The sequence below is a fragment of the Acinonyx jubatus genome, chromosome D2 (genome assembly GCF_027475565.1).
Source record: "Acinonyx jubatus isolate Ajub_Pintada_27869175 chromosome D2, VMU_Ajub_asm_v1.0, whole genome shotgun sequence".
NCBI classification, from domain to species: Eukaryota; Metazoa; Chordata; class Mammalia; order Carnivora; family Felidae; genus Acinonyx; species Acinonyx jubatus.
Window position 1 is genome coordinate 43,570,638 of NC_069393.1, and position 26,222 is coordinate 43,596,859.

General features: G+C 42.7%; 3 pseudogenes; 1 reads left to right on the forward strand and 2 right to left on the reverse strand.

Annotated features, from left to right (window-relative positions):
• Nucleotides 1-805: 805 nt before the first annotated feature.
• Nucleotides 806-7,728, reverse strand: LOC113600377 (heat shock protein beta-1-like; annotated as a pseudogene).
• Nucleotides 7,729-14,213: 6,485 nt separating this feature from the next.
• Nucleotides 14,214-14,966, forward strand: LOC106982644 (regucalcin-like; annotated as a pseudogene).
• A 9,841-nt stretch (nt 14,967-24,807) lies between these two features.
• Nucleotides 24,808-25,161, reverse strand: LOC106982649 (60S ribosomal protein L34-like; annotated as a pseudogene).
• Between the last annotated feature and the right edge of the window lie 1,061 nt (nt 25,162-26,222).

The following is a 26,222-nucleotide window of genomic DNA, read 5'->3' on the forward strand; positions in this document are numbered from 1 at the left end:
CACAGATGGTGGCTTTGCTATTGGTGATGACCTAGAAAGGATTCTTCATACCATTAGCTCTTATTTCAGGTTCTGGGGAGGATGCAGCTGATTAGCTCTGACCCTGTGTCCTAGGAGCCTATGCCCTATGTGCAAAGGCAGAGGGAAAAGCGAGTATCTGGCCATTATGGCTTCCGTGGTGGAAAATGATCATCTCTGCCTTCCACCAAGAGCCATAGGCAAGTTCATATGCTTGGCATCCTTAAAAGAAAGAAATCTCCATTTTACCCATCTTCACCTAGATTTTTTTGCAGCCTCTGTGATACTGGGCTAGTCACTGCCCCGGCATCACATTTCCTTTGCAGTGTACCACAGAGTTCCAGAAGATTTAAAGAAAAAAATTTTTAAAAATCAACTGGAGGATGACCTCTGACATTGGCAATGAATGATGACTGTGTGTGTGAGTAAAATAAGTTTATCACATCCTCACTAGATTTGATGATGCCATTGTTGCTGGGTTTTTCATAATTCATTTTTTCATAAAGGTAATACTTGCTTCAAATGTCAAAACAATATTAAAAGGTCTGTGCTTAGAAGTCTTGGTTGCACTTATACCCCCAGCCAGCTCATTACCTCCCCACCTGCCATCTATAGAGAACCACTTTTATTCACATATTGTGAATCCTTCCAGTTTTATTTATGTAAATAGAAGTACATATAAGATGTCATGTATAGCATGATGACTATAATTAATAATACTGTTTTGCAGGGATGTCTGGGTGGCTCAGTTGGTTAGATGTCCAACTCTTTTTTCTAAATTTTTTTTTAACGTTTATTTATTTTTGAGACAGAGAGAGACAGAGCATGAACGGGGGAGGATCAGAGAGAGGGAGACACAGAATCTGAAACAGGCTCCAGTCTCTGAGCTGTAAGCACAGAGCCTGATGCGGGGCTCGAACTCACGGACCGCAAGATCATGACCTGAGCCGAAGTCGGCCGCTTAACCGACTGAGCCACCCAGACGCCCCGATGTCCAACTCTTGATTTCGGCTCAGGTCATGATGTCACGGTTGTGGGATCAAGCCCTGCGTTGGGCTCCATGCTGAATGTGGAGCCTGCTTAAGATTCTTCCCTCTCAGGGTGCCTGGGTGGTTCAGTCAGTTAAGTGTCTGACTCTTGATCTCTGCTCAAGCTATGATCTTGCAGTTGGTGAGTTCAAGCCCTGCATCAGGCTCTGCACTGATGGTGCGCGGAGCCTGCTTGGGATTCTGTCTCTCCTTCTCTCTGCCCCCTCCTTGTGCTATCCCTCTCTCAAAATAAATAAATATAAAAAAATGTAAAAAAAAAGATCCTTCCCTGTCTCCTTGTGCCCCTCTCCTCTGTTCATGCATTCTCTCTCTCTTTAAAAAATAAAAAAAATATTTTAAAAATACTGTATTGCATATTCAGAAGTTGTTCAGAGAGTAGATTTTAGAAGTTCCTATCATAAAAAACCTGTTTTGTAACTATGTGTGGTGATGGATGTTAACTAGACTTACTGTGGTGATCATTTTGCAATATGTACAAATATTGAGTCGTTATGTTGTACGCCTGAAACTAATATAATATGTCAATTATACCTCGATAAAAAAGTGAATATAGATAAGTTTCTATTATTCATGAAGTTGTATACATCAAATTTGTACAGCTTTTTTATGTCAATTATACCTCAATAAAGTGGCTTAAAAACATATTTTTCCTTATTTCTCTCTCTTTCTTACAAAAACAGGTAGCATGCTATTTACACTATTCTGTTTCTGCCTTTTCTTTTTCATTTTTTTAAAATTGAGGTATAATTGACATAGTTGGCATATAATTAGTTTCAGTTAACATCTGTCACCAACCAGTTACAAATTCTGTGTGTGTGATGACAACTTTTTTTTAAAGTTTATTTATTTATTTTGAGAGAGAGAGAGAGAGCAGGGGAGGGGCAGAGAGAGGGAGAGAAAATCCCAAGCAGGTTCCACACTGTAAGTACGGAGCCCCATGCGGGCTCCAACTCACCAACTGTGACGTCAACTTGAGCCCAAACCAAGAGTCAGATGCTTACCCCACTGAGTGACCCAGGCACCCCAAGAATGGGAAAATTTAAATCCATCCCAAAGCTAGCGCATCATAAAAGTTTAATGAGCTATATAATTTTCCAGGGTTTCAATGTATATACAGATTTCTATTTTTATATAGAAGGATTCATTGGGAACATACTAATTTTTAATCTTTTTTTTTTTTTAACTTGACAATACTTGGAGGACATATTGGCTACATCAAGAGGTACGGATCTACCTTATCCCTTTTAATAGCTTCGTGGGCTATTGTATGGTTAACCAAAAGTTGAACCAATGTGCTCTTTTTTGAGGGTGTGGTGGGGTGGGGAGTTGCTTCGAACTTTGACAAAAACAGAAGGTAAAGTATGAAAAGAGCTCACGGGTTGGCAGGTGGGGATGGTCAGAGGTGGCTACTGAGGGGGAAGGTGTACAGCAAGGCTAAGGCCTTCACTTGGCTCCAGGCTTCTCGGCTTCCCAGCTTCTGGGGCCTCAAGCTGGCTGGTCATCGAGGCCCCCACGGCGAGCCTGCCCTCAGGGGACAGACAGGAGGAGACCAGGGTGGGGTCCACACCAGGGGGCAGCGTGTGTTTTTGAGCGAAGCCCGGGGAGAAGCAGCCATGGCCGTCTTACCTCTCTTCGAGCTTGCCAGTGATCTTCCATCCACTACGCATTCCTCGCTCTCGACCGTCGGCTCCTCGGAGGCGGAGCGGTTGATTTCCAGGGACACGCGCCAGCGGTCTGCGGCTGCGAGATCTTCCAGACGCCGCCGCTGAGCTAACCGGCCGAGCCCGGGACCGCCGGCGGGCGCGGCCCCCGCGGCGGGGCCCTAGACCGCGGCCACGGGCAGCGAGCGCACGTAGAACGGCCACCCGCTGTGGCCGAACCGCTGCGCTCACTCCCCGGGCAGCCCCGGCCGCCCGCAGGCCTGGTGGGAGAGGCGGTTGTGGGCCGAGTCCCGGTCGCGGAAAGGGTCTGAGCTGGGGCTCCGCAGGAGGGAGAAGGGCACTCGTCGCTCGGTCGGGCTGGCTCAGCTCCGCGCGTCTGGTGGAGGCTTGGAGGAGTCCCAATCTACTCTCTTGCTGGACTTTCCCCAGTTTTCCTATAATAAATTTCCGGTAGTAAATAATGCTACAACGAAAATCCTTGTACGTCCATTTTAGTTGGGCAGATGTTTCCATAGGATACATTTGGAGAAGTGGAATTGCTTGATCGAAGAGTATACAGATTTGAAACATTTTTAAATTATTATTTTTTTTAATGTTTATTTATTTTTGAAAGAGAGAGAGACAAAGTGCCAGCAGGGGAGGGTAAGGGCGGGGGGGGGGGGGGGGGAGGGGGGGAGACGCAGAATCCAAAGCAGGCTTCAGGCTCTGAGCTGTCAGCACAGAGCCCTAAGCAGGGCTCACACTCACAATCTGCGAGATCATGACCTGTGCAGAAACCAAGAGTCAGACCCTTAACGGTGGGAGCCACCCAGGTGCCCCTGAAATTATTCTTAGTCGTATAAAATTATATGCATAGTCCTAGAAGGTGAGGGATAGTTTCACTAACACTGGGCATTTCTTAACTTTTTATGAATTGTATTTTTCTTTTTCTTTTTAATGCTTATTTCTTTATTTTGACAGAGAGAGAGAGAGAGAGAGAGAGAGAGAGAGAGAGAACGAGCAGGGAAGGAGCAGAGAGAGAGAATCCCAAGCAGGCTCTGTACAGAGCCCGAGGTTGGAGTCCACCTCCTGAACAGGTGAGATGGTGATCTGAGCAGAAATCAAGAGTCAGCCACTTAACTGACTGAGCTACCCAGGCAACCCTGAATTATATTTTTTCATGTTTTTTGCCCATTTTTCAATTAGGGTGCTTGTCTTCTTTTTTGGCTTGTATGTGTTCTTTGTGTATTAAAGATAATACACCACCAAGATATTGACAAAGTCAACAGTAAGCTCTGATTGATGGGAAGACCAGACACAAATCACTTGCTTAAAATTACATACCTAAAATTTATAAAAGGAACTCAGGGATGCCAGGATACCCTGCAAAGAGATTAGAAGCATTCTGCAGAACAGATGAGGAATATATAAATTTCCATGTCCCCCAAAAGCCTCTTCTGGGACACAGTTGCACAGAATAAATCTGGGGGGGGGGGGGCGGGTCATATCATACCCTCTGGAAACTCAGTTGCCCCTCCTCCAAGGCCAGTTTTCTGCGCATAAAACTGAAGCATTTCTGCACCTAGTCTAGTCTGAGCTGACTTCTTGCAATTTGGGGATGCAATTGCGCACAGTCTGCCTACAGTGTGGTACCCCAAAGCCTGGGCCAAAAGGATTTCTTGATTTATTGCTGCATGACTCTTTATATGTTAAAAAAGTAATTGATTAGGAGCAAACGGACCAAGGCAGAGGGGAGAGTGGGACTGAAAGGGCTCTATCTCCCTTAATCCCCATCAGCTCTCCTTAGGTGTCCTCTCATCATTATTCAAATAATTACATAAAATATATATTGTTTGTAGTAAAATGTGTAGATGAAAGCATCTTTGGAAGACTGCAGTTTAACTGAACTGGTGATACACTATTTATTTAGGGTGCAAGTGAGCGAGGAGCAGAGAGAGAGACAGAGAAGCGGAGCTCACAGGAAGCGGGGCTCGTGTGTACCCAAACTGGGACTCGTGCTTAACTTGATGCTGGGCTCGAGCTCACCTGATGCGGGACTTCAGCTCACAAACTGTGAGATCGTGACCTGAGCCGAAGTCAGATGCTTAACCAACTGAGTCACCCAGGCACCCTATTTATTTATTTATTTTTAATTTTTTTTTAGAGAGAAAGAGCACGTGAGAGTGGGGCAGAGGGGCAGAGGGAGAGAGAGAGAGAATCTTAAGCAGGTTCCATGATCACTGCAGATCCCAACTCTGGGCTGGATCCCACAGTCCTGGGATTATGACCTGAGCTGGAATTAAGAAACACTCAACCATTTGAGTCACGCAGGTGCCCCAGTAATACACTATTTAAGTGAAAAGGATTTACATGCTGTTGCTACGCAAAGTGCCTGTGCCTCTTCTGGAATTGCCATTGGGTGGAGGGAATCATCTCTCTAAAAGGTGACCTGGGTTCCCCAGTTGGGTTGGGCAAGTCTGGCTCTGGGGCTGGACAACCGGTGGAGAAGAGTGTGAGGAGAAACCCCTTGCCTGGCAAACCCTGGGTGCCTCCAAGTGCCTTATCACCTCTCAACAGCTTCACTACTAAATGACAAAAGAAGGTGGGGAGTATCTGCTTGAAATGATACTGTGGGCCTGCAACCCTGAGCGCCCTTGCCCCACCCCTGGTTTCTGTGAAGGGGGTATAGTGGATACAATGGGTACCCCCTTCTGGTGATGGGTGCATGTGGACCAGAGTGGGAGGAAGCCTGGGCCCATCATCCAGGGAGGGTTTGAAGTCTTGTCTGAAACTTCAGCCAGTCCATCTCTGCTTGTGTTTTGTTTTAGGAAGCTGATTTCAGTTCAGCTGCTTGGATGTGGGTTTCAACACCATGATGAGTTAACTTCTGAATAGGAAATTTGGAAATACAGTCTTTGTTCCATCTTGAAAAATTTAATGAAAATGTATCTACCAGATATTAAATTGTTTCCCTGCTGCAAAGTTCTGCTTATTGAATTTGGAGATGAATTGTTCTCCAAGGACAAATAGATATATTCTGGTTTTGTATTGGGTCCTGCCCAGGCCTGAAGGAGAGCCAAGGGAGTCCTCCTCCCCAACTGCCCACCTCTAAAAAGAAGACCAGGGCATGCCTTCAGGCCAGCAGGAAACATCATGGACAGTTCTTATTGCTGTTTGTCTTATTCCCCCCTCCCCCCTTATTGCTGTTTGACTTATTTTTCCCCCTTATATATTTATATAAATATAAAAAAATATTTATATTATTTATAAATATATAAATATACATATATTTATGTATATATATAAATAAACATTATATATATATATGTTTATTTATTTTTGAGAGGGGGGAGGGGCAGAGAGAGAGGGAGACACTGAATCTGAAGCAGGCTCTAGGCTCTGAGTTGTCAGCACAGAGCCAGAGGCAGGGCTCAAACCCACAAACTTCGAGATCATGACCTGCCAACCGGGAGATCATGACCTGAGTGGAAGCTGGATACTTAACCGACTGAGCCACTGAGGCGTTCTGCCCCGCCCCCCCAACTCTGTGGCTTCTGATTAACTTTTTTCATTTTTCAACATATTTGTGCACATGAAAGATCACTTTTACAGATGCAGTCACTGAGCCCCAAGACCTGTGGTGTCTGGCCCCAGATCCCGCAGCAGGTTGGGACCAGTGCTGGGACTGGAGGCTGAGTTCAGAAATGCACAGAAAGAGGACAAGATGCCAGCAGTCTTCTGTGCCTGCCAGGGGGTTCCAGCATTTTCTAGTCATCCTAGCACCAGGGGCCTCACCAGGTCCCTGAGCTAAGTTTTTCATGGAGACAAAGAGCACCTTAGTGTGGTGGTGCTGAAACTCTATGCACAGATGCCCACCCTTTCCCACCTGCGGCAGGCACGTGGCTGATGGAGGCCCCCGGCCCCAGCTGGGAGTCTGGGAACCCCCCTTCCCCATATCTGTGCCTGTGCCCTGGGAGCCAGCACCATCACAGCCGTCCTGTCCTAGAACGGCCAATCCTGTATCAAGGCCCAAATGCCTCCTCCTTCCCTGGGCTCTGCAACTGGAACCGGCTGTTGGAGCAATTCATTATGTCTATTATTGGAGTAATTAATTAGTTACCCAGGTGTCTGCCAGCCCCACCACGGGTCTGCGAAGGCAGGAACTGTTTCTTGTACTTCTTTGTAACCCCAGTGCCCAGCGCAGGAGGGCCGGAATGGTGTTCCCTCTCTTTTTTGTGACCAGTCTCCCTGTGGGCGCTGTTCCCTCTCTGAGGAGCCACAGTGCCACCCAGCGGCAAGCTGGCTGTACTGAGGGTGTTCGCCGAGGGCCCTTCCGCCCCACCCCCTGCTGGTGGGGGCCACTTACTGCCTGAGTTGACTGGTGGATCACCTTCCCCGCAGGGCTTTCCGGCACCCCACCACTTAGGGTAACATGGAAGTGGAACGGCAGAGAAGCATGCCCACTGCCTTTGGGATCCTTGGGCACAGAGACTTGACTGCATGTTGCTGTAGCTGGTGGAGGCGCGTGTGGTTCTCCCTGTCCTGCTGTCCTTTCTCCCTTCCCAGGCTATTAAAATGCACTTCGAAGGCTCAGCTCAGTCACCGCCTTCTTCCCACCCTGCTCCCATGCATGCCCCCACAGATCTCTAGCTTATGCAGCCTAGATTCAAATCCCGGCTTCGCACATTATCCGTTGTGAGACTACAGGCGAGTTACTTCACTGGCCTCAGTTTATCTATAAAACGGGAATAATAATAATACTACATGCCCCATGGGGTTGTGAGGGATAAATGAACCCAGCCTGGTAAGGTACATGTAAGTGTAGTGCCGGTTTAATTTGTACTTTTGTTCCTCAGTCACGTGTACCACTTGGGGGCAAGGACTGTGTCTGATCCATTTTACCTTCATTGCGCTAGCATCTGCCAGGAACTCAAAAAGCGCTACATCTGCCAGATGCAGGGCAACAGGCAGCCTTTGATTTGGGTCTTAGTGAGCAGTAGGTGGCAGAGGAGGTCCCTCATCCTGGTCCTGGCTGTGATACTTTCTCACTGCGTGGCCTTGGATGTGTCACACCATCTCTGGGCCTCAGTTTCCTCATGAGCAAGTGGAGGGGGTTGGGTTATACTGTTCCAAGTCCTTTCTGACCCTCTTGGGGGCCCAGGCCTCCTGATACATTTTCCCTCCCTGAACCTCCCTTACCCACAAGCCTTTGTTTGTTTGTTTGTTTGTTTGTTTGATTGGCAAGACTCTTAGTTACAGGATAAGGCTTCCCTGATCAGGTAAATAGATGAGAGCTGTACTCCAGAGAAGAAGGAGTGATTTTGGCTTTGAGAGAGAGAGGAGCAGCTCTGGGACAAAGGGAAGGGATATATTCCTTTCTTAGGAAGGATGTTTCTATTATAAGGTGAAGCCAGGAGCAGAAACACTGTAGGTCTGGGGGCACCTGGGTAGCTCAGTCAGTTAAGCATCTAACTTCAGCTCAGGTCATGATCTCGTGATTCGTGGGTTCCAGCCCCGCGTCAGGCTCTATGTTGACAGCTTGGAGCCTGGAGCCTGCTTTGGATTCTGTGTCTCCCTCTCTCTGCCCCTCCCCTGCTCATGCTCTGTCTCTGTCTCTCAAAATGATACATAAACATTAAAAAATTAAAAAAAAAAAAAGAAACACCATAGGTCTGGGTTCAGATGGAGGAGTGAAGGAGTAAAGGGGTGACCACCACAGCTGGGTCTAGGAGAGGATGGGGTTACCCTGGTGTATGCAGTTTCTGAGCCTGGGTACTGGCTCTCCAGACTGGTAGGAACTGATAAGAAACACTCTAACAAATATGGTGGATACTAACCCTGCAGGCAAGGAGGAAAGTCCTCTCTGATGAAACGTGCCAAGATCTTGGGGGAAGTAGGGGCCACGAGCAGCTGAAGAATTATGTTAAACAAATCTATGATTTGTAATATAACCTACAGAAAGTAAGGGTCTAGTGGTGCCTGGGTGGCTCAGTCACTTAAGCATCCAACTTCAGCTCAGGTCATGATCCCACAGTTTGGAGGCTGGAGCCCCGCGTTGGGCTCTGTGCTGACAACTCAGAGCTTGGAGCCTGCTCCCGATTCTGTGTCTCCCTCCCTCTCTGCCCCTCCCCCTACTTGTGCTCTATCCCTCTCTCTCAAAAATGAATAAATAAACATTAAAAAAAATTTTTTTAAAGAAAAGTAAAGGTCTAAACACGTGTGAATTTTCTAATTCTGAATGGATTCTTCAAAGCTATTTTCTTCACCTTATCTGTTTTTAGACCCATATCTTGAATTTTTAATTTGTGCTATTAATTTTTCACCTTCTGAGTCTTCAATTTCTGGTTGTTGGTTTTTTTTAGATTTTATTTTTAGGTAATTTCTCCAGCCAACATGGGGCTCAGACTTAGAACTCCAAGATCAGGAGTTGTATGCTCTACTGACTGAGCCAGCCAGGCACCCCAATTTCTGGTTTTTTTTTTAGTTTCCAACTTTGTATCAAAAATTCAATTTTTAGGGGCACCTGGGTGGCTCAGTTGGTTAGGCAACTGACTTCGGCTTAGGTCATGATCTCACAGTTTGTGGGTTCAAGCCCTGTGTCAGGCTCTGTGCTGACAGCTCAGAGCCTGGAGCCTGCTTCAGATTCTGTGTCTCCCCCTCTTTCTACCCCTCCCCTGCTCACGCTCTGTGTCCCTCTGTCTCTCAATAATAAATGTTAAAAATTTTTTTTAATTCAATTTTTATCCTAATGATCATACTAAGATAGCTTTTTTTCTCATTTATGTCTAATAATTCCCCTGTCTGGACAGTCTGTGGAAACTCTATCATCTATTGTTTATGTTGGTTCTTGTTCTTTATCTCCTTCTGTGTCTAATTGTCTTTGTGTGCTGAAAATTGTAATTGAAAATTTTATTGGGGTAATTTTTAAGTCTTTAAAAAAATTTTTTTTAAATGTTTATTTCTTTTTTTTTGAGAGAGAGAGACACACACAAGAGTGTGAGCAGGGGAGGAGCAGAGAGAGAGAGACACAGAATCCGAAGCAGGCTCCAGGCTCCGAGCTGGCAGCCCAGAGCCCGATGTGGGGCTCGAATTCACAGACCATGAGATCATGACCTGAGCCGAAGTTGGACGCTTAACTGACTGAGCCACCCAGGCACCCCTAGTCTTTTTTTTTTTTAAGTATATTTATTTATTTTGAAAGAGAGAGAGAGAGAGTAGGGGCAGGGCAGAGAGAAAGAGTGAAAGAGAATCCCAATCAGGCTCTGTGCTGTCAGGGCAGAGCCTAACTTAAGGTTCAATCCCACAACCAACTATGAAATCATGACCTGAGTTGAAATCAAGAGTTGGATACTTAAGTGACTGAGTCACCCAGGAGCCCCTAGTGGGGTAATTTTCAGACTAGGATAGTATCATCTTCCTACGGAAAGGATTTTCATGGACTTTTGCAGATGGGGAGGGGCATTAGCAATCCAGAAGCACCTTAAGCATTTTTAGTGCCTGAGATTTTTCTGAATCACCCAGAGTTCTTGAAACTGAGCTGAAATATGGGAGAAAGCTTACTCTTCCTTCCTTCCTTCAGTTTACTCTTCCTTCCAGGGTGCAGCCACTCAGGATTACAGTCCTAAGCATGGGGTAGTTTTCCAGAATTGCTCCTGCCTTGCAAAGCCCTAGATTCCAACTTACATGACCTTAGCTCCCTCAGCTTTTTAGCCACCTCTTCTCATTGCAAAACTGGCCCAAGTACTGAGCTCTCCTCTCTGGAGTTTCACCTTTTCTAAGCTATTGTCTCTTGCCAATAATTGGCAAGGTGATTCCTTGCTACTTGTTAGCTTTTTTTTCTGTTACAGGAAAAAGCTTTTTATATTTCATATGAATTATTTTAGTTGTCTTCAGTAGGAGGGTAGTTCTGAATTATGTAGCTCACTATTTCTGAAAGTGAGGGTTCTTTACTTGGTTTAAAATTGTTTAATGGCTTGGTATCTCTCTAGAAGATTGTGGAATGCGGGAAGGCTGATAGCACCGATGATCTGAAATCATATATTAGATACCCAAATACAATGATTTTTAAAAATTTTATTTTAATTCCAGTGTAATTAACAGACAGTGTTATATTAGCTTCGGGTGTACAATATAGTGATTCAGCAATTCTGAACATTACTCAGTGCTTGTCACAATAAGTGTCCTCTTAATCCCCTTCACCTACTTTGCGCATAGCCCCACCGACCTCCCCTCTGGTAGCCATCAGTTTCTTCTCTATAGTTAAGAGTCGGTTTTTTTAGTTTGTCTCCTTTTTCCTCTTTTCGTTTGTCAAAGTACAATGATTTTGAGTATTTTTCTTATAATTCAATACTGAGGCACTGAAAATTATATGTAACTATTTGCTCCAGGATTTCTGATCTTAGAAAGCTGGGTTTTGGAAATTTTTTTTAAAAATGTTTTATTTATTTTTTTGAGAGAGACAGAGAGAGAGAGAGCAAGCTAGGAAGGGACACAGACAGAGGGAGACACAGAATCCAAAGCAGGCTCCAGGCTCTGAGCTGTCAGCACAGAGCCTGACGCGGGACTCGAACTCACGAACCATGAGATCATGACCTGAGCCGAAGTCAGACGCTTAGCTGACTGAGCCACCCAGACGCCCCTGGTCTTTGGAAATTTTAATTGTGTGTGAATGTTTGAACGTTTTTTAATTTTAATTGTGAAATTGTGAATGTTTAATTGTGAATGTTTTTAATTGTGAATGTTATAAGGAAATTTATAATAGAATTTTTTAAAGTTTATTTCTTTATGTTGAGAAAAAGTGAGAGAGAAAATGAGCAGAAGAGGGGTGGAGGGAGTGGGGGACAGAGGATCCCAAGCAGGCTCTGTGCTGACAGCAGAGAGCCTGATGTGGGGCTTGAACTCACAAACTGTGAGATCATGACTTGAGACAAAGGTGAGTCAATCAGTTGATTGAGCCAGCCAGGCTGTCTGTCCCTATAACAGAATTATTGATAATTAATAGAGAACTAGTTAAACTGCTTCCATAGGATGGGATATTGTGCAGCCATTAATAATGTAGGATGATATCTAATGCCTTAGACAACTAGTCACATCATATTGAGAAGTGAAACTAGTCAATCACAATATGATCCCTCTTTATATATTTACATATATTAGAAATATCACTGAAAATATATTCACTAAAATGCTATGTTATGGTTATATTGGTTATGTTGGCATGGTGAGATAGCTAGTGATTTTTACCCACTGGTTTTTGCATCTTTATATTTTTATGATTTCCTAAAATGAACATTTATTACTTTTGTAACAAAAGTTGGCTTATGAAATAAAATTGGCTGCTCTTATTATGTTGCATTGAAATTTTTATCTACATAAATAATACACCATTCAGATTTAAGATGTTTTTGTGAATATCTAGTATATGTCAGCTTCTTTCAGACATATATTTTCATTAATGCTTGTAAGTGTTTAAGGTTCAATCACAAATGCAGTGAAAGTAGGGACAAAGCAGTCTGAGCTCCTTTCAAAAAGAAATCAAGGGTGGGGCACCTGGGTGGCTCAGTCAGTTGAGTGTCTGACTTCGGCTCAGGTCATGATCTCAAGGTTTGTGAGTTCAAACCTTGCATTGGGCTTTGTGCTAACAGCTTGGAGCCTGGAGCCTGCTTCGGATTCTGTGTCTCTGCCTCTCTCTGCCCCTCCCCCACTTGTGCTTGCTCTCTCTCTCTCTCTCTGTCAAAAACAAATAAACATGAAAAAAAAGAAATCAAGTGAACAGATTGATTGATGCAAGATAAACGGTATGATTTTCATAGTCAGAAAATATCTCCAACATATTAAAGGCTAAGTGATGGATACTATAATTTACCCTAGTAAAACAGATGTTGAATTATAAAAATTATACAAATACTACAAAAATAGATGATATGAGAATGGGAAAATAACAGTAATATTCCTATACTCTGCTGCAGCAACAGTTAACATATTAAGATATGCAGGCAGTTGGATTATCAATTCCAACCACCTGCTCCCTTCCCTATAAGAGGATTATATGTGTAATCTGCAGTGCCTTCCCAAAGGTAGAGTGTACTTTCCTACTCCGTTGTCAATATGACTTGCTTTGAAATGTGAGCAGGAGTAATATATACCACAGTCAAGCAGAAACTTTAAGAACCATTAGATAGTTCAGTCTCGTCTCTTGCTTGTTTCCCTTGGCCATAAAAATGTCATTTCCTAAACAGGGACCGATCCTTCAGGTTGGTCTCAGAATGAGAAGAAACATGAAGCAGAGCCACCACCATTAATTCATAGATACCAACATGTATTGCGAATGAGAAACGTGTATTATTGTAAGTCAATGAGATTAGTGTGGGGGGATGTTTGTTACCACACCAAAGCTAACTAATACATTATTTCCTCACAAATACAGTAGCAACTCTCTTACACTGAATTGTACTTTTTAAAAAAAATTATTTAAAAAAATTTTTAACATGTATTTATTATTGAGAGACAGAGAGTGAGCAGGGGAGGGGCAGAGAGAGAGGGAGACACAGAATCTGAAGCAGGTTCCAGGCTCTGAGCTGTCAGCACAGAGCCTGATGTGGGGCTTGAACTCACAAACTGCGAGATCATGGCCTGAGCTGAAGTCAGAGGCTTAACTGACTGAGCCACCCAGGCGTCCCCCCAAAATTTATTTTTAAGTAATCTCTACACCCACAGTGAGGCTCAAACTTAAAACCCTGAAATCAAGAGTTATATGCTCCACTGACTGAGCCAACCTTGTGCTCCTGTTTTGTTTTGTTTTTTTAGGTAATCTCTATGCCCAATGTGGGGCTTGAACTATGATCCAGAGATCAAGAGTTGCATGCTCTGCTGACTGAACCAGCCAGATACACCTTAACTGAACTGTACTTAACTGACTTTCCAGATTGACAAGTGTTCTCTTTTCCTTCTTTAAAACATACACACACACACACACACACACACACACACACAAACAATGCCCATGGCATTGAATATCCAAGGCTGGTAGGCTACTTTCCATCATGAGTGTTCAAGTCTGCCTGATTAGCCAACAAAGTGACCCAAATCAAGATACATGCGAGGGCTGTCATATAAACTAGTTGGAGGTTCTGAGGTGGTTGGCTGTGACTCAGTGTTAAGAGAGAGAGCTCTGGAGGGAAGCTGCCAAAAACCAAATTTCAACTTTACCATGTGGTAAATATGTGACCTTGGTCAAATTACTAACACAGACACCAATATTGAGAGCTACTCATTTTCAAGGACTCTTTCAGAGAACGGTAAATAATAATCTAGTCCTGAGCTGGCTCTCCAAGGGTCATTAGCATCAAGATCTCCCCACTATGACAATATCTTCCATTAGAATTGAGTGCATTTTGCTGGAGAATTGCAGGCGTGGTGAATCTCCAGTGTGGGAGGCGGCATCCAGCTTTCTGCTCTTCATACATATTCCTATAAAAAAGGCTTGTCAGTGGGATTCTCTCAGCAAGTGCAGCATGTGACCATGGATGCCTCCGTCAGCTCTGTGGCCCTTTGTCACTCAGGAGGCTATGTCACCACCATTGGAACAAAGTTCTGTGCTATGAACTGGAAAGATCAGTCAGCAGTTGTCCTGGCCACAATAGATAAAGACAAGAAAACTGATCTGCTGAGAGATACTTTGCTGGCACCATGGCTGAGGAAATGGCCCCCACAGTTCTGGAGTCGCACCAGGGGTCCCTGTACTCCCTCTTTCCTGACCACTGCCTGGAAAAGTACTGTGACCAGTAGTTTGGATGGTCCCTGGGCCAAAAAATCTATTACATTGACAGCTTGTCCTACTCCGTGGAAGCCTTTGACTATGACCTGCAGATAGGAAAGATCTCCTACTGCAGATGTGTTCACAAGCTGGAAAAAGAACAATTCCCAGGTGGAATGTGTATTGATACTGAGAGGAAGCTCTGGGTGGCCTGTCACAATGGAGAAAGAGTGATGCACTTAGATCCTGAGACAGGGAAGAGACTCCAAACTGTGAAGGAGCCTGTTGATGAAACAACTTCATGCTCCTTCTGAGGGCAGGACTTCTCTGAAATGTTTATGACCTGTGCCCAGGATGGAATGGACCCCATGCATGGGTCTTCTGCAGCAACCTGAAGCTGGTGGAATTTTCAGGATAACTGGCCCAGGAGTCAGAGGAATTCCTCTTTATCCCTATGTCAGGTCTTCTTTCCTACTAGAAGAACTTTTGTTAAATAAAAAGTGATTTGAAGACTTTTGAAGCTCTAGAAAATTCTAGAGCTAAAATTTCAATCTAGTTACAAAAAAATGTATAAAGAAATTATATTATGAGTAGGGTTACATTTTTATTTACAATTTTTAAAGGTAGATCATTTTAGTAAGGGGTGACAGGTAGTTTTTTTATTTTTTAAAATTTACATGCAAATTAGTTAGTGTACAGTGAAACAGTGATTTCAGGAGTAGATTCCTTAATGCCCCTTACCCATTTAGCCCATCCCCCCTCCCACAACCCATCCATCAAGCCTCAGTTTGTTCTCCATATTTATGAATCTCTTCTGTTTTGTCTCCCTCCTTGTTTTTATATTATTTTTGTTTCCCTTCCCTTATGTTCATCTGTTTTGTCTCTTAAAGTCCTCATATGAGTGAAGTCATATGATTTTTGTCTTTCTCTGACTGACTAATTTCACTTAGCATAATACCCTCCAGTTCCATCAACATAGTTGCAAATGGCAAGATTTCATTCTTTTTGATTGCTGAGTAATACTCCATTGTATATATATATACCACATCTTCTTTATCCATTCATCCATCGATGGACATTTGGGCTCTTTCCATACTTTGGCTATTGTTGATAGTGCTGCTATAAACACGGGGGTGCATGTGTCCCTTTGAAACAGCACACCTGTATCCTGTGGATAAATGCCTAGTAGTGTAATTGCTGGGTGGTAGGGTAGTTCTATTTTTAGTTTTGTGAGGAACCTCCATACTGTTTTTCAGAGTGGCTGCACCAACTTGCATTGCCACCAACAATACAAAAGAGATCCTCTTTCTCCGCATCCTCACCAACATCTGTTGTTGCCTGAGTTGTTAATGTTAGCCATTCTGACAGGTGTAAGGTTGTATCTCCTTGTGGTTTTGATTTGTATTTCCCTGATGATGAGTGATGGGCATTTTTTTCATGTGCCGGATGGCATATATCCAGTTGGCCATCTAGATGTCTTCTTTGGAGAAGTGTCTATTCATGTCTTTTGCCCATTTCTTCACTGGATTATTTGTTTTTTGGGTGTTGAGTTTGATAAGTTCTTTACAGATTTTGGATACTAACCCTTTATCTGACATGTCATTTGCAAATATCTTCTCCCATTCCATTGGTTGCCTTTTAGTTTTGCTGATTGTTTCCTTTGCTGTGCAGAAGCTTTTTATTTTGATGAGGTCCCAGTAGTTCATTTTTGCTTTTCTTTCCCTTGCCTCCAGAGACATGTTGAGTAAGAAGTTGCTGCGGCCAAGATCAAAGAGGTTTTTGCCTGCTTTCTCCTTGAGGATTTTGATGGCTTCCTGTCTTATGTTTACGTCTTTCATCCATTTTGAGTTTATTTTTGTGTATGGTGTAAGAAAGTGGTCCAGGTTCATTCTTCTGCATGTCGCAGTCCACTTTTCCCAGCACCACTTGCTGAAGAGACTGTCTTTACTCCATTGGCTATTTTTTCCTGCTTTGTCAAAGATTAGTTGGCCATATGTTTGTGGGTCCATTTCTGGGTTCTCTATTCTGTTCCATTGATCTGAGTGTCTGTTCTTGTGCCAGTACTATACTGTCTTGATTACAGCTTTGTAATATAGCTTGAAGTCTGGGATTGTGATGCCTCCTGCTTTGGTTTTCTTTTTCAAGATTGCTTTGGCTATTTGGGGTCTTTTCTGGTGCCATACAAATTTTGGGATCATTTGTTCTAGCTCTGTGAAGAATGCTGGTGTTACTTTGATAGGGATTGCATTGAATATGTAGGTTGCTTTGGGTAGTATCGACATTTTAACAATATTTGTTCTTCCTATCCAGGAGCATGGAATCTTTTTCCATTTTTTTGTGTCTTCCTCAATTTCTTTCATAAGCTTTCTATAGTTTTCAGTGTATAGATTTTTCACCTCTTTGTTTAGATTTATTCCTAGGTATTTTATGGTTTTTTGTGCAACTGTAAATGGGATCGATTCCTTGATTTCTCTTTCTATTGCTTCATTGTTGGTATATAGGAATGCAACCGATTTCTGTGTGTTGATTTTATATGCTGCAACTTTGCTGAATTCATGAATCAGCTCTAGCAGTTTTTTGGTGGAATCTTTAGGGTTTTCCATTTAGAGTATCATGTCATCTGCAAAGAGTGAAAGTTTGACTTCCTCCTGGCCTATTTGGATGCCTTTTATTTCTTTGTGTTATCTGCAGAGGCTAAGACTTCCCATACTATGTTGAATAACAGTGGCGAGAGTGGACGTCCCTGTCTTGTTCCTGACCTTAGGGGGAAAGCTCTCAGTTTTTCCCCATTGAGGATGATATTAGCCTTGGGTCATTCATATATGGCTTCTATGACCTTGAGGTATGCCCTTCTATCCCTACTTTCTTGAGGGTTTTTATCAAGAAAGGATGCTGTATTTTGTCAAATGCTTTCTCTGCATGTATTGAGAGGATCCTATGGTTCTTGTCCTTTCTTTTGTTGATGTGATGAATCACGTTAATTGTTTTGCGGATATTGAACCAGCCCTGCATCCCAGGTATACATCCCGCTTGGTCATGGTGAATAATTTTTTTAATGTATTGTTGGATCTGGTTGGCTAATATCTTATTGAGGATTTCTGCATCCATGTTCATCAGGGAAATTGGTCTATAGTTCTCCTTTTTTAGTGTGGTCTCTGGTTTTGGAATCAAGGTAATGCTGGCTTCATAGAAAGAGTTTGGAAGTTTTCCTTCTGTTTCTATTTTTTGGAACAGTTTCATGAGAATAGGTGTTAACTCTTCCTTAAATGTTTGGCAGAATTCCCCTGGAAAGCCATCTGGCCCTGGACTCTTGTTTTTTGGCAGATTTTTTATTACTAAGTCGATTTCCTTACTGGTTATGGGTCTGTTCAAATTTTCTATTTCTTCCTGTTTCAGTTTTGGTAGTGTATATGTTTCTAGGAATTTGTCCATTTCTTCCAGATTACCCATTTTATTGGCATATAATTGCTCATAATATTCTCTTATTGTTTTTATTTCTGTTGTGTTGGTTGTGATCTCTCCTCTTTCATTCTTAATCTTATTTATTTGGGTCCTTTGCTTTTTCTTTTTGATCAAACTGGCTAGTGGTTTATCAATTTTATTAATTCTTTCAAAGAACCAGCTTCTGGTTTCATTGATCTGTTCAACTGGTTTTGTTTTTTTTTTTTTTTTTTTGGTTTTGATGGCATTACTTTCTGCTCTAATCTTTATTATTTCCTGTCTTCTGCTGGTTTGGGTTTTATTTGCTGTTCTTTTTCCAGCTCCTCCTTAAGGCATAAGGTTAGATTGTGTATCTGAGATTTTTCTTCCTTCTTTAGGAAGGCCTGGATTGCTATATACTTTCCTCTTATGACCGCCTTTGCTGCGTCGCAGAGGTTTTGGGTTGTGGTGTTATCATTTTCATTGACTTCCATATACTTTTTAATTTCCTCTTTAACTGCTTGGTTAGCCCATTCATTCTTTAGTAGGGTGTTCTTCAGTCTCCAAGTATTTATTACCTTTCCATTTTTTTTCTTGTGGTTCATTTCGAGTTTCATAGCGTTGTGGTCTGAAAATATGCATGGTATGATCTTGATCTTTTTGTACTTACTTAGGGCTGATTTGTGTCCCAGTATATGGTCTATTCTGGAGAACGTTCCATATGCACTGGAGAAGAATGTATATTCTGCTGCTTTAGGATGAAATGTTCTGAATACATCTGTTAAGTCCATCAGGTCCAGTGTGTCATTCAAAGCCATTGTTTCCTTGTTGATTTTTTTATTAGATGATCTGTTCATTGCTGTGAGTGGGTGTTGAAGTCTCCTATTATTGTGGTATTACTATCAATGAGTTTCTCTATGTTTATGATTAATTGATTTATACATTTGGGTGCTCTCACATTTGGCACATAAATGTTTACAATTGTTAGGTCTTCTTGGTGGATAGACCCCTTGATTATGATATAATGCCTTTCTGCATCTCTTGATACAGTCTTTATTTTAAAGTCTAGATTGTCTGATATAAGTATGGCTACTCTGGCTTTCTTTTGTTGACTATTAGCATGATAGATGGTTCTCCATCCCCTTATTTTCAATCTGAAGGTGTCTTTAGGTCTAAAGTGGGTCTCTTGTAAACAGCATATAGGTGGATCTTATTTTCTTATCCATTCTGTTACCCTATGTCTTTTGATTGGAGCATTGAGTCCATTGACATTTAGAGTGAGTACTGAAAGATAGGAATTTATTGTCATTATGTTTCTTATAGAGTTGGAGTTTCTGGTAGTGTTCTCTGGTCCTTTCTAATCTTTTGTTGCTTTGGATATATAGATAGATAGATAGATAGATAGATATAGATATAGATATAGATATATTTTTTTCCATCTTTTCTCCCCTCAGAAAGTCCCCCTTAAAATTTCTTGCAGGGCTGGTTTAGTGGTCCCAAACTCCTTTAATTGTTGTTTGTCTGGGAAACTTTTTATCTCTCCTTCTATTTTGAATGACAGCCTTGCTGGATAAAGAATTCTTGGCTGCATATTTGTCTGATTCAGCACATTGAATATATCCTGCCACTCCTTTCTGGCCTGCCAAGTTTCTGTGGATGGGTCTGCTGCAAACCTGATCTGTCTTCCCTTGTATGTTAGGGACTTTTTTTCCCTTGCTGTTTTCATGATTCTCTCCTTGACTCAGTATTTTGTGAATTTGACTATGATATGCTTTGTTGATGGTCGGTTTTTGTTGAATCTAATGGGGGTCCTCTGTGCTTCCTGGATTTTGACGTGTGTCTTTCCCCAGGTTAGGAAAGTTTTCCGCTATGATTTGCTCACATAACCCTTCTACCCCTATTTCTCTCTCTTCCTTTTATGGGACCCCTATGATTCTGATGTTGTTCCTTTTTAATGAGTCACTGATTTTTCTAATTCTTAAATCGTGCTTTTTGGCCTTAATCTCCCTCTTTTTTTCTGCTTCATTGTCCTCTATAAGGTTGTCCTTGATATCTCTGATTCTCTGTTCTGCCTCGTCCATCCTTGCTGCCGCTGCATCCATCCGTGATTGCAGCTCAGTTATAGCATTTTTAATTTCATTCTGGCTATTTTTGACTTCTTTTATCTCCGCAGAAAGGGCTTCTAATCTATTTTCTACTCCAGCTAGTATTCTTATTATCGTGATTCTAAATTCTGGTTCAGACATCTTGCTTGTATCTGTGTTGGTTAAATCCTGGCTGTCGTTTCTTTGTGCTCTTTCTTTTGGAGTGAATTCCTTCGTTTTGTCATTTTGAAGGGAGAAAAGGAATTAACGAGGTAGAAAAATTGAAATTAAAAAAATTAAAATTAAAAAATATTAAAATTAAAAATTAAACACACACACACAAATCAAATGATGCTAGGTCCTAGGTGTGTTTTGGTCTGGGTGTTGAAAGTGGTTTGACAGGGGCGCCTGGGTGGCTCAGTCGGTTGAGCGTCCGACTTCGGCTCAGGTCACGATCTCGCGGTCCGTGAGTTCGAGCCCTGCGTTGGGCTCTGGGCTGATGGCTCAGAGCCTGGAGCCCACTTCCGATTCTGTGTCTTCCTCTCTCTCTGCCCCTCCCCCGTTCATGCTCTGTCTTTCTCTGTCTCAAAAATAAACATAAAAAAAAAAAAAAAAGAAAGTGGTTTGACAGATTAGAGAAAAAAAAGGGGAGGGAAGGAAATCGTTTGAGAATTTGAAAAAATGAATACACTGAAGTAGACTAAAGTGAGATGATGGGGTAAAATAGAATTTGAAAAAATATACACAAAAGTAAAGAATATAGTAGAAAAAACCTAAAATAAAATATTTTTAATAAAAATTAAAAATAAATATGAATTTTTTCATTTTTCTGTATTTAAGAAAAAGAAATGAAAAAGAGAAAAAAAGATTAAAAAGGGGAAAAAAAGAAATTGTTTGAAAATTTGGAAGAGTGAATACATTGTCATAGACTAAAATAAATTGATGGAAGTAAAATAGAATTTGAAAAAATTTACATAAAAGTAAAAAAACATAGTAATAACAATTAAAGAAAGGTATTCTTAATAAAAATTGAAAATTAAAATGAATTTTTTCTCTTTATTCAAGAAAAAGAAAAGAATTGTAAAAAAGAAAAAGAAAAAAGAAAAAAGAAAGAAAGAAAATTGAATAGATGAACCTGCTAACAGATTGAAGTAGGACTGAAATTGCTTTGTTTTCCCCTAGAAGTCAGTCTACATAGCTCTTTATAGTCCATAAATTAAGCCGGCGGTGAGACAGGAGCTCTTGAAGAGCGAATTTGGCCCAGTTGGGCGGGGCTCAGTGTAACGGCTCTGCTCTCCACTAGATGGTGCTGCTAGCCTACTGGGGTGAATTGTTGCAGCGCTTGTAGGTGCGTATGTGCATGAGCAGGAGGGTGAAAATGGAGTCATCCAGCCACCCAGTCTGTTCTTCCAGATCGGCAATCATGCACCGGTCCTCCGTCTTCAACTCTCGTCCACTCCCCGCCTTTCCAGTCTCCGTGACCAGGCCCCAGGCAGATACCTCTCTCCCGAGTTTTGTCTCAGATGTGGCTGTTTTGCCCAGCCCCTTACTTCCGAAGGACTGCGGCTTTGACCTGTTCCACCCCTCTGAGGGAGGGTCTCACCGAACAATGGCCAAATGAGCAATGGCTGAATGAGCAATGGCCGAATGTCAGCTGCACCCAGGAACGCCTGCTGGACCCTGCTGTTGCCGGTGCCCGGAGACTGCGGCCAGGTGTCGGCCCGTCCCAGAAAAAGTTCGCAAGACAGTGTAGCAGCAGTGTTTCAGGGATTATGGGAAATCACAACACACATCTGGCACCAGGCTTCACTCTTAACGACCTTGTTCAGCTCCAGCGAATGTGGCCATTTTCGGGGGTCTGCTGGGACTAGGTGGCTTCAACAGTCCATACCAAATGTCCTTCCAGCAGTGGAACCGCTTTTCCCTGTGTGGCCTGAGAACCTCCCGGACCCCACTCTGTTCCTGGGGATTCACCCTTCCCACCAGAGCACTGCCAGGTATTGAGCTGTGGAGTTGCATCCTTTGCGCTCCCCTTGTTTACAGTCTTAATGGAATTTAAACCTTCTCCTTTCTCCCTTTTCAGTTTAGTCTCTGTGGCTGTTTCCAATTTTCCACTTTCTCTCCAGCTGCTTTTCGGGAGGGGTGCTTTTCCCCGTATTCTCCCCCCTTCCCCCAGTCCTCTCTCCGCCTGCAAAAGTGGCTTCCTGCCCACCGGCAGCTTCTCTCTCCCCAAGTTCACCTCTCCGTGCCATGTACCTGCTGAATTCTGTGGTTCAGTTTGTGCAGATTGTTGTGTTAATCCTCCAATCATTTTTCTAGGTGTGTAGGATGGTTTAGCGTTGGTCTGGCTGTATTTCATGGACGCGAGACACACAAAAAACATCCATGCTGTTCTGCCATCTTGGCTCCTCCCCCCAAATCTCCTCCTTATTTTTAACCTAAGCAACCAATATGGATCCTTTGTCCATAACCTAATCTGTTGTGACCATGTCACAAGTCCCAGGGACATTTGTTTTTCCCACCCTTTAGTAGACAGTGCTTTGAAGGTTCCCTGGGTGTTACACCAGCCTCACACCTCCACAGAGGGGTCAAGCAGGTCCCCATTTCTACCTATGATAAATGTACCATATGAAAACTTATTTCCTTGAGACGTTTTTGACGGCAAGTAGGGAATTGGAATTCTCAAGGCTTTTGCTTGTTCTCGAGAAATGAGTTTTTCAAGAAACCCGTTGGGTGACTCAACAAGAGGCTATAAGGGACATAAAAACACCGGGGTTGTTTCACAAAATGTGGAATAAAAAAAACCCAAACACTTATAGATGGAAATATTACTTTGTAAAATACATGGTTTCAAATACGAGTAGTTAAATTAATAAACTAGATGAACACAGACATAACTATTTCTTCTATGTCTCAAAAGTTTTACATATTCATGATGAATAAAAGTTGGGAAAATTGAGATATTTTGGTAAGGAGTTGTCATGCATTGGGTTATATAAGGTGGTTTTTCAGTTACAGAAGGAGACTCATTTCCTGAGAAGACTCTGACTCCCCTTGTCCTTCCACATTTTATTTTATTTTTTTAAATATTTTATTTTATTTTTTAACTTTGTGAAGTCACTCCTTTTTCTTTCTTTTTTTAAAATTTTTTAATGTTTATTTATTTGACAGACAGAGCATGAGTGGGGGAGGGACAGAGAGAGACAGAGACACAGAATCTGAAGCAGGCTCCAGGCTCTGAGCTGTCAGCACAGAGCCTGACGTGGGGCTCCAACTCACAAACCGCGAGATCGTGACCTGAGCCGAAGTCAGACGCTCAACTAACTGAGCCACCCAGGTGCCCCAGTCACTCCTCTTTCTATTGCTCTTGATTAGTTTTCCCACTTTTTCCACACAAAGAGTTTTCTGGAATATGCTCTGGATTTGGTCTCCGGTCGTTGACCATCCTCAGGTACCACTGGCTCTGCTCCCCTTTTATCTGAGGTTCTGCTGGCTTCTCACTGATTCTCTTCCCCTAGTTTTATACATCCTTCATGATACATAGGAACAACTGCTCAAGTGCAGGAGACAAGGCAAACCCAACTCTAACGACCTCAAACATTAGGAGTCAGGGAGTCAATTTCCTTTTTCATTACCTCCTTAGCCTGGAGGGATACTACAGTGGTTTCTACTTGGAGTTTCCTATTACAATAAACACTCTTTAAATCCTGGAGCAGCTCCATGGCAGTCAGGCTGTGGGGAAATGACCCTGATGTCTGCTGCCTCATAGGACCTGCCGTTGACACTGGTCAAATCTTCAATTGTCACCTGGTGCTATTAAGGCCATGATTAGTGGACCAAGTTGGTGGTCTGAGTATCAAGGAATCAGTTCTATCTCAGAGCGAGGGTCAATTGTAACTGAAAGTTTGGGGGGAATCCTCTCTACCTGGCATAGTTACCTGGCAAAATCACCACAGGTTTTTGGTGAAAGACTAGGAAGAAGGTGCATAGTATGCACTTGTGCTGTTGAAGTTCGTCAGGGGCCTCTTAAGTCTGCAAATAGGCTTACCAGGGGCTGCAACTCTAGTAAAGTTGGGCCTCTATTCACCAGACCTAAAGTACATTTGATTATACAGTTTATATGCAGTTGGATGATGCTGTTGACCAAATATTTCCTACTCTCTACCTTCAGGGCACCTGCCTGTTTGCACTTCTTACCCCCTTGTGCTTTAGTGGGGAACACATGACTAGTTCTGGCCAATCAGTTATGATCAGATGACGTGTGCCACTCAGGACCAAAGCGTCTGGTCGCCAATTTGTCACCTTTCAGAACAATTCCTCTGCTTGTGAGTCTGGCAATGTTCAAGATCGTGACGGTCCCATCAGCCTAGATCCTAGAGCGAGAAAGTCAAGTGAAAGGGATCTGGCAACTAGCAATAGATACACAACATGAACAAGAAATAAACTTTTGTTATCTTATATCATTAAGATTTTGACATAATCGGGGCACCTGGCTGGCTCAGTTGGTTAAATGTTTGACTTCAACTCAGGTCATGATCTCTGGTTTGTGAGTTCGAGCCCTGCATCTGGGCTCTCTGCTGTCAGCATGAAGCCCACTTTGGATCCTCTGTCTCCCTCTCTCTCTGCCCCTCTCAGAAAGAAAGTCAGGCTCTCTCTCTCTCTCTCTCTCTCTCTCGTGCACGCCACCAATGAATAAAATGAATAAAAACATTTATTCAAATGTTTTGAATGAACAAAAATGAATAAAACATTAAAGAAATTTAAAAAAAGATTTTGACATAATCTAGCATACTTTTGTTTTTGTTGCCTTTTTTTTCATTACTCAACAAAGCTTCATTTTTTTACTTAGCTTTCTGACTCTGAGCTTGTGCCTTCAACACTTTCACAACATCCTCAATAAGGAAAGCACACTTGATCCTGTCACAAACACACTCAGCACACAAGGAGTCACCCTAGGCCCTGCCGACATGTGTTTTTAGTTCTAGGCCACCTCATAAGTTCATAAGAACTGTAGACCTCACAACACAAACTCCTCCAAGTCAGCCTGGGTGCGTGCCACACGTAGATTTTGGTGCTTTCCCAACCTACCTGGTATAAAGGCAAATGGCTCTATTACCAGAGGTTTAGGACAGGCTAGTTTTGTTAGAGGTTGTATTGTAGGACAGCCTACGATGATGTGTCAAATGCGCCACCATTCTGAATGCCTATGGATGCTGCCCCCAGAAGAGAGTTAGCATACTATGATCGACCCAGAAACTGATGCTGGGAGATGAAGCGTGCCTCAATAAAAACCTGACTCTTGTGGCTTTGACTTAGGGCTCAACTCATGGAGCAAGAAAGCTGACTTTGGAAGCTGTTTCATATTGATACAGTTGACAAAACCATCACCTGCAATTACTCGGAAGGTAGATAATGAACCTAGTAAGCTTGTGACCTGATAAGCTTGTAGCTTGTAGCTCCCGAAGGGTCTAAAAAAAATATGTTAGTAGCTTGTGTTGGTTGGTGTTGACTGCATATTACACGATACTTCAAGAAAATGATATACTCAGGAAATAATGAACTAATTTATTGTAAGCAGGAATGGAAGGGAAGAGAGAGTTTTGGCAGTCTTAGTTCCATCCTGAGGCCTCCTCCTTTGGCTTGTAGAGGGACCGTCTTCTCCCCTTTGTCTTCATGAGGTCTTTGCATGTGTCTATGTCCTAATTGCCTCTTCTTCTTCTTCTTTTTAATGTTTATTTACTTATTTTGAGAGAGAAAGAGAATCCCAAGCCGACTCTACACTCAGTAGGAGAATAGTGCAGGGTTCAACCCCATGAACTGTAGATCATGACCTGAGCCAAAATCAAGAGTCAGCCCCTTATCCAACTGAGCTACCCAGGCCCCCTCTAATTGTCTCTTCTTATAAAGACACTAGCCATACTGGAGTAGAGTCCACTCCAATGACCTCATTTATCCTTAACTATCTCTTTAAAGACCCTATCTCTGGGATGCCTGGCTCAGTCAGAGGAGCATGTGACCCTTGATCTCAGGGTTGTAAGTTCGAGGCTCATGCTGGTGTAGAGATTTCTTAAATAAATAGAACTTTAAAAAAAGACCTTACTTCCAAATATTCTGAGGTTCTGAGGGTTAGGACTTGAACATATGAATTTGGGGTGGGGGGTGGCACAATTCAGCCCACAAGACTCTCCCACCAAGCTTGATGGGTTTAAGTTACCTGGAATTAAATAGATGGAGATGAGAAGAAAGAACTGTGGTT